We start from the raw sequence: 9,643 nt of genomic DNA, 5'->3' as shown, positions 1-9,643 counted from the left end.
TACCCAGTGACTGACCCCTCCCATACCCTGCGACTAACCCCTCCCATACCCTGCGATTGACCCCTCCCATTCCCTGGGCGATGCAACAGATCCCTAACTGACTAACCCCTCCCATACGCTGGGTGATGCAATCACCGACTGCTCGTCACCCTACGGAGCTCTGGCCATGGTCAGTACAGTTGCAATTCGATCTGAGACCGTGGGGCTCATCCATGCTCCACCACGTGGTGCCTTAACTGAATGAGCCCCCAGCAGCCTTGTCCGTTACTCTTATGATAAAGAGCTTCTTCATCAGCTTCTTCTACATAGTCCGTTTCACTGATATAGTGCACGGTCAGTCCCCCTAACATTTACAGACAAAAACAACAATTCCATCATCATTAGCTGAGTGACAAGGGGAGACCAGGAGGCTTTCAACTTGTAATCGAATGAGGATGTTGACATAATGAGATTTTCCTCTCCATTTTACTGCCACAATGATTTGCAGTCATTTCAAATTCACTACCCTGATCAGCAAGATGTGATTTCTGTACCAAAAACAGTAATGTCTGTTAATCAGTGTCTCGGGGACTCCCTACGCTTGTAAAAATGGTGAGGAACAGGCACCCCCAAGTCTTGTAAAAGAGGTTTTGTACTTATACAGAGAGATCTATAAAATCAGGTTTTGTAAAAAGTACTTTCATGCTATTGAGAATGCTGTTATAAATTAATCCTTGTGTCTGTGAGTGTGAATGGAGCTCAAACCGTGTTGTACAAATGGATGCACTAGAATACAGATACTGTTTTACAATACTGTGACACTGCACTGCAGTCTAGCCTAGGGAGCTTCAGAGGATGCTGGCCCAGCTGCTTTGATGTATGAATGAGGTGATGGCAGCAGAAACAGAAACAGCTAATATGTCACCCTCATTGAGCTCAATAATTACATTCGGCCTAAATGCAAGACTGTTTAATAGGATTGCCTGAGACCATGAGGCCCGTCTGGCCACTGCGATAGCAATGTTTTCTTTTCCTGAAGCTGTTTGTCCATCCATTCACAGGAAGACAACTCAGCTAAACTGCCGGTTTCAAGGATAATGGGGTATAATCTCTCCAATCATTAGCTATTAAAAGCATAATCTTCCCTGTTGTGCTTGGAACAATCCCTGGTGTTTGAGCAGCGCTTTTGCAGGGCTTAACTGTGAAAACAACAACAACCGACACCGCCGGCTATCAGTAGGCTGGCACACCGTGGTCAGGGCTCAGCCAACATTGGCCCTCGGCTCTACATTCCAATAAATTCAGCTTTCTTTGATTTTCTGCCACAAAGGCAGGTTTGAAAATTTGCAGTATAAAACATCTGAACTTATTTGAAAATAAAAATGAAGGAAAAATGCCCTGTGAAGTCAGACCAGTGTCTCCCAGCACCGGTCAGAAGCTCAGATACAGCATTATCATAGCTCACCAGTGCTGGTCAGAAGCTCAGATACAGCATTATCATAGCTCACCAGCACTGGTCAGAAGCTCAGATACAGCATTATCATAGCTCACCAGCGCTGGTCAGAAGCTCAGATACAGCATTATCATAGCTCACCAGCGCTGGTTAGAAGCTCAGGTACAGCATTATCATAGCTCACCAGCGCTGGTCAGAAGCTCAGATACAGCATTATCATAGCTCACCAGCGCCGGTCAGAAGCTCAGATACAGCATTATCATAGCTCACCAGCGCTGGTCAGAAGCTCAGATACAGCATTATCATAGCTCACCAGCGCTGGTTAGAAGCTCAGGTACAGCATTATCATAGCTCACCAGCGCTGGTTAGAAGCTCAGGTACAGCATTATCATAGCTCACCAGCTGCCTGATTCACAGGGTGAGTGGAAATGGCAGATATGCTTGTCTGTGCACAAGCTGGGATCACGCAGTGCACAGTCTGCACACCACTCCCTTCCACTGACAGTAGGGAAATACTGTGCCCATTACCAGGAGGCGTCCACTCCACCCCCCAAAGGGCAGTATTGGAATCAGAGACAGCCCCACTCCACCCCCAAGGCGTAGAATCAGAGACAGCCCACTGAGTTGGAATCAGAACAGCAACAAGCATATTAGAATCAGACACATCTACTCACCCCCCAAAGCAGACAGCACTACCCAGCAATGGTCAGGAACTCAGATCACAGCCCCACTCCACCCCCCAAAGGGCAGTACTGGAATCAGACACAGCCCGAGAGGCTGCAGCAATGTGGTGTTACAGGCCAACGATGCCAAATAGAAATATCGCAAAATATTATAAAATAAACATTTAAGACATATCTATGATGCACTGGCAATCTACATGTTCACTTAGTTTCTCCAAATTCCTGCACCTTTTACCTGTTTTTGTTATTCTAAAATGTGTTTTGGATGTTTCTGGGTGTGGCACTCTTCTGTGGGGGGAGGGGTGGGCGTGGTTACCCAGTCTGTGGTTTGGGGTCAGATTTGAGAAAATAAAGAGGCTAGCGTTTGAATAGGATACAGATAACCTTGTGAAAAACTCATTCACTCTACAAGTGTATTAGTTAGCAATAATGTACCCATGGCCTGCCAATGTTAGTTATTCTACACACAACTCCATGTTTACATCCCAGTTCTAACTAAATGTCCAGAATAGCTAAATATCAAATGAGGACACATACAAAATAGCTGCACACGGAGTACCATACGATGTTCTCACACATTAAGTGGTGCGCTCAGTGTAAAAGATTGTTATAACACTGCCTAATTACTGTTACTATCTATATGGAATCATTCATGTTGCTAAAAATGTGATTTTCAATATCTCTGACCACCTCACCTCTTCGCTTGACATTTTGCTTTTAGTGCTCGAGGGTGTGTCCTCAACGGAGGTGTGGGTGGGGTTGAGGACGGAGGAGGTATGAGAGGGGTTTACAAACACAGTGTAAAGCAGTCAGTTCTACTGGGAATAAAAGTAAATCCACAGCCACAAGCGTGAAAGGGCAATGAGCCTTATAATGGTGAAAGTTGTTAATTGAAATATATTTGGCTTTCCATGGTCCAGATTGTGCAGTTAAGACTGGAGATTTCAGAAAGCAAACGACAGTGAACAGCCCACAGTTCTTAAGTCAAACAGGTACCAAGACATTAATACCTCATTATATTTGTTTGTAATACACACACAATTTTTGTCTGAAGCAATAACAGCTGCCGTATTTTAATGTGCATGTACAGGAACTTCAGAAACCGTGTAACTACATGCCATGGTTGAGCGACAGTGACAGTGTGTGTAAGGTAATCATTCGGTTTACATCTTCTGTTTGCTTCATTTTTTATTTTTTTAAGAAGGGAACACTATTGGTAGGTGGGTGTCTTCGTGAAACAAGCTGAGTTTGACAGCACTGTTTGGGCCTTGTTAACACTAATGTTAAAATGGAACTTTAAAACGGAAACATTAATAGGTTTTCTGGAGCAGCTTTTCCCGAATGCCAGCTCTGGGTCTCATTGACATGTGACCCCTAAACCTAAATAAAGCTGCTGGGTGAGGCTACATGTAGGAAAAGGGTTAATGTTGCTGCTCTGACACTTTTGTCCTTTTTAAAAAATCATCATCTACTGTTACTGCCAGCGCACTCATCGCTGCTGGGGTGGAGCGCAGCTCTCTTGCTGTGTAAAGAGGTTCAGGTTGTTCATTCGGGACGGGCGAAGCTGGAGCCATACATGTGCATTACTCCCCCAGAGAGAAAAGTGCATCTGACTGTCCCCGCAGGGAGTCAAACGCCAGGGAGGAACGGGCCGCCGTGGGTGTGCGGTTTCCCACACTGCTCTCCTATCGCCAGAAAGGCCAAGGCTGAATTAGTCATCCATTTGAAATTCTACCGCAGTGTACGCACTGCATTTTTAACACTATAAACCCACCTCCATTAATGCTGAAAAACATGCAACAGCAAGAGTTTTAGCAATGATTATTTATCTACACAAAACCTTATTTCAGTATTACTCCGTGAATAAATACCAAAAGAAACAAGCTATAATTCCCTGGTATAAATTTTAATACTGCTTACAAACAGTGTGAGCTTGGACTATTTTTTCTGCAATGTATGATATCCACAGATAGTAACTTTCATTATATCAATTTGTGCAGTTACTTAAACATGTCAGCTACAGATTATATTTTGAACCACACTGGGTAGAGCTATTTTACCATTTTTATACCGTTATATGTATAACTCTTAATAATAATAAGCATGAGTACACTTTGCAATATCATCCTCTGATGTTTGACCTGTGCCATTTTTTACTCATATTTGGAGTAATTTATGTGTTAAGAAAGTCTAAATTTAAACAAGGCTTTTCTTGGTGGGAGACACAGATAGTAAATTTCTTCTGATAATGACAGAGGCAGCGAAGTCCATCAGTCTATCCATTATCTATTCCTGGTCAGGGTCGAGGGGGTTGCTGGAGTCTATCCCAGCATGCATTGTGTGAGAGTCAGGAAGAGGCAGTGGTATGGAGCGGAATATTCATCACGCCTGCTGAGTTGCTTTGTGTACAAGAAGTATCATGGCTGAAGACAGGGTGAGCTATTCATTCCCGATTACGTTTGAACACCACAATAAAACAGACATGTATTCGCCAATTACATTTGAACACAACCATCAAACTGTTATGTATTCACCCATCATGTGTTTGCACACCGTAATCAGTCATTGGTAGAAACAGCTTGCAGACTGTTTATAGTGTGATCAATGCTGCTTGACAGACCTGAAATACACTAAAGAATATGCCCTCCTCACTAGCTCAAGTCTTTCCCCTTGTGATTCCAGGTGATTATACAACAGGGGGTCACAATGCAGTCCTGGAGGGCCACAGTGTCTGCAGGTTTAACTCCAGTCCTGGTGGGCCGCAGTGTCTGCAGGTTGAACTCCAGTCCTGGAGGGCCGCAGTGTCTGCAGGTTCAGTCCAGTTTGGTCTTAGGACCTGCACATATTTCACGATTACTCTAAACTGTTTGTATTATGTGCTTAAATGAAAAACACGATTTTAAAGCTTGCTTTGCATGTTTGTCCTTTTATTTTTTGATTCATTCATCTTTTCATCTTCATATTCATCTTCATATTTAGATTTGAATTAGTACCAAAATTATTTGAATTAAAAGCCAATTGAATATTATAATTGTTCAAATTATTATATAGAAATCATAATTTGATTCAATATAAAACAGGTGATGCTTCATTTGCGTAATCCTGATTAATCTTATTAATGCCTGTTTGTAATTGAATATAAATTCCATACATTTTGTAAAGGAAGTTTGCTGTAAATAGATTGTAGCCTTCATTGCTACAGCTGACCTAGTCTTGAAGCAGAAAGGGGCACTTTGTAATTATATTTAATGAATTTAAATGCAAATGATGGACAGCAGACAAATAATATTTTCATATTACTTCCCTTTTTAACATGCCAAGTATGAGATGGGATAGTATCAGGGGTGTCATGCAAGCCAAAATTCTGGGGGGGGGGCACAATTAGAGGGGGGGGGGGGGTGGGCATGGGGGTCCTTCCCCAGAAAAAAAGAAAATAATTACGCAATTTGACATATATATTCAAAGACTTTGGGGGGATTATTTTAAAACTTTACTAAATCAGTTTTTGTAGCTCAGTAATCTCCCACTTTATATTAGGGCAAATACTGTATATTTATTTAGAGATTTTCATGTCAATTATTTGTGCTGTTATGGTTACTGAAAATGACACTCACTTCTACACTAGTTTCTACACTGCTGCCACTTTTCTTTCAAAAGAACTACATTCACTTATCTTTACCTGCTTCACACAGATCAGCACTTTAACTGCCTGATCATCATCATCATCCCTTGATTGGTCTGAAATGGTCATATGAAAGAGGGAACAATCATTCAATTAAATCTGCATACAATTCCATGAAGGAAAAATAGCCTCTCACTATAAATCTCACCCAAGACAACATACCTCTTGCACTATCAACCTCCTGACTGAGGACAGGGCTGGGGTTTTCTGTCTTTTTTTAAAAGAATGACGAGATTTTCTTCTGCATCTTGACCTGGAGATATCAAATGGAATTCAGTGTTTTGTTAACTATAACCTGTGATAGTGGTGGTAAAAACAATTAGCTCACTGCCATAAGATTCACACAGCTCTCCTTTACCAATATTAAATAGCATGCTATGCTATCACAAGTCACGACTAGCTAGCGAGCCAGAAGGCTAAACAACCGGATTGAGGGATGGCTACTAACTTTAGCTGGTACTAGCCAACTATCTTGCAAAGAAAACTATGCCTATATTTCTCAAATGCAATTAAGTGTGTATAACTAATTGCACTTCATTTTCACACGTTTGAAAAAGGGATTGATGCTCTACTAACCACTTCAGCTACACACCGTTAAACTGTCGCCTAAATCTCCTCCAGCATTGATGCGCAACAGAGTGGTGTGCTGCGTACCTGCGGTTGCTGCGAACCGATTTCATCCTGCAACTTTTGGAAGAAACCAATACCATAGGGATTGGGGGTGTGTGACTTTCTGAGGTATTATCTATGACATAATTAGAAGAACACGTTTGACTCATAATATAAAATGATCATAGCTACATACTATAAAAAACAATAGTAATAAAATAAAATAAAAATATAAAAAATCCAGATATCAAAAATCTGGTGGGGCACGTGCTCCCCCAGCTTGAATGGGCATGACGCGTCTGGGTAGTACGCAGAGACTGTAAAAAATAGTACGGTTGTGGTGGCAGCCTTTTACAAACCCAGCTAATCAGGAAGGAGTCTGAGTACCAGCTCCAACCACATAAAATTAGGAAAGGAGGAATCATTTATATATTGTAAAGATATCAACAAATATCTCTTCAATATACAATAATAACAAATTACTTCAGTTATTTGGAAACTCGATAAGGAAACTAAAAGATGTATTTATGAATTTTCTCTTTAATTTACAATTTATTTTATTTATTGAACAAAAAAATTACAAAATAATTTGTGTGGATAGGAGGGTTTTTGAGCTCAACTTTAATAAAATAAAGAAAATAAATGATAGGGCTAGGCAATCATTTAGGCTGGCAGCATGGACTTACCATGGATAGCCAAGGCTATCAGTGCTAGAAACACACCTGTCACATGTCTACATGTGCTGGATGTGATTACTGAATGTGGGCATCACAAGCAAGCAATGCTGTGAAAAAAAATACTGTCACACGCCAGTGTGACATCCCTGGGAGGGAGATGTGGCGGTGCCGGGGAACACCTTTGTCTGTCGCATGGAGGGAGAGAGCGCACCCACACAAACATGAAATAAAAGAAACGCCATCTTCACCCTTCCCCCTCACGGGTTCCAGGCAAAAACAATTAACTAAAACAACAAACTCTAAAATAACGAAGACAAAAGAAAGTAAAACAGAGCGACAACTATTTCAGTTCCCCGCTCTGTAGCTGGACTGCTATCCAGCAGACCAGCTCCTCCAACTTTTCAGAGAGGGTTTACTGTTCACCATCTTATTAAAAGGAACAAAACTGAAAATAAACAAAACTCAAATAAAGAAACTCGCTCTCGGTGTTAGCTCCCAATATTGGCCCCGAACTGTGGAGAGCAGCACACCTTTAAGCACCTGGGCCGATTAGCTAACTCAGCCCAGGTGCGTGTGCTCTCTCCACCAGCCAGCGCAGCCGAGGCCATTCCGCCTCTCCAGTGACCTGAATGCCACAAATACTAAATCTTTTTTTATTTTTTATTTTATATCGACACAGAATGTGACTACAGATTCGGTATTGACTTTTCTGTTATAGTATCATAATAATGATTGCGACTAATCAGCATAAAAACCTAGCTGGCCGCCTTGTGCCCTATCCTGTTTTACCTTTGTAATTCCCTAAAGTTAAGCCTGGACATGATGATCTAGCGGGGTTCAGGGACGGAAGCTAGAACGTCTCCTGCAGAATCTGCTGTCACCCCTAAGGAGTTCGGTCAGGTCCCTTAGCTGGGGGCCTCGGTCCTTAGCACCGCTAAGGGATAGTCGTGTGTTTCACACACAGTGGCCTGTGAGCGTATATTAGGGTGCCCATAGTTAGGATTTCATAAAAAAAGGACAGGAGCACATGGGCATCATATCATGAACAACATACTGAGCAATGTGTTTATATACAGTCAATGGAATGAGAAAAACCTAAACTGATATTTTCAGGAATTTATAAATCCTGCCTGGACTGATATTTTCAGCCCCATAAAGAAATGTCAAGGAAAAGGAGGATGTCCAGTCAGCCTAGCATATAAGGGCATCCTTATCTTGGTAGCACCAGAGTATGTTAGCTTAAAATTGTGCATGTTGATCATAGATGGGCCGGCCTTCTGTGCAGTTTTGTATTCGTGAGAACAGCGCTTCTCCTAGTCCTTGTGGATAAGAGTGCCTGTTCAGTGACTTTAATGCAGTTACTGTGATGTTATTTAGTGTTATGGAGTGTCATGAAATGCTGATACATCTGAACCAAGGAGTCAATTCATGTAATGATTGGGAAAGTATTTCATAAGGTACATCCAGCTTTGTAGCAGGGTTCCAACAGGTAAGTTGCGTGTTAAAATATTTATGTAGGAATGCATTACTTACTGTCATTCTTATGCATTCTTTGTCCACACTGTTGGTGTAATAATACAGTTTCAGCATCAGTGTAACTGGGTGGTGCAGCTGAGTTAGGCTCTACCGTGGTAATGTGGGCATGTTATCAACAATGAGAGGACATGTCTGTCAGAAAGAGAAGGCCTTTATTTATCTGTCCTCCATAGAGTATCATCTCATAATGCTGGCTGATACATCCACACTTGTGTTCCGGAACCTTCAGATGAGATTCCACGCACCACACACTGCTACAGTATATCCACACCTGTGTGAGATTCCACGCACCACGCACTGCTACAGTATATCCACACCTGTGTGAGATTCCACGCACTATGCACTGCTACAGTATATCCACACCTGTGTGAGATTCCACGCACCACACACTACTACAGTATATCCACACTTGTGTTCTTTACCTTAAGTTGAGATTCCACACACCACACACTGCTACAGTATATCCTCACCTGTGTGAGATTCCACACACCACACATTGCTACAGTATATCCACACCTGTGTTTTAGACTTTCAGGTGAGATTCCACACACCACACATTGCTACAGTATATCCACACCTGTGTTCTTTAACTTCAGGTGAGATTCCACACACCACACACAGCTACAGTATATCCACACCTGTGTTCTTTAACTTAAGGTGAGATTCCACACACCACACACAGCTACAGTATATCCACACCTGTGTTCTTTAACTTCAGGTGAGATTCCACACACCAGTCACTGCTAAGTGGCTGTTGTAACATACAGGCCCATAACCTGTTAATCCTCACACTGCTGCCTAAACAGACCTCTTCTCTCTGCACACTAGAGCTTGTAGTTGCCTTCAGCGACTCGTACAGTTAAAAATAAAACCCGACACATGAATATGTAACTCCTCCTGCACCCACTCAGTACCTCTCAAACACCTACAATCACATTTATCATTACAAGGACTTTATCAGCCGTGAGTGAGGGACTGGTAGATTTCAAAAACTTTCTGCTGGGACACTCTCAGGAAAATATGA

At 42.0% G+C, this 9,643-nt stretch overlaps 1 long non-coding RNA gene across 1 annotated transcript; it reads left to right on the top strand.

The window, feature by feature from the left end:
* The first annotated feature begins 2,941 nt into the window (after window positions 1-2,941).
* LOC135241208 (uncharacterized) lies at window positions 2,942-4,850 on the top strand. The gene is made up of 4 exons (XR_010325936.1): window positions 2,942-3,107; window positions 3,206-3,265; window positions 4,416-4,549; window positions 4,798-4,850. It is a non-coding gene; the product is annotated as an uncharacterized LOC135241208 (long non-coding RNA).
* The last annotated feature ends 4,793 nt before the right edge of the window (window positions 4,851-9,643 follow it).

The sequence above is a fragment of the Anguilla rostrata genome, chromosome 15, assembly GCF_018555375.3.
Source record: "Anguilla rostrata isolate EN2019 chromosome 15, ASM1855537v3, whole genome shotgun sequence".
Taxonomy (NCBI): Eukaryota; Metazoa; Chordata; class Actinopteri; order Anguilliformes; family Anguillidae; genus Anguilla; species Anguilla rostrata.
This window is presented reverse-complemented; position numbering and strand designations above follow the sequence as displayed.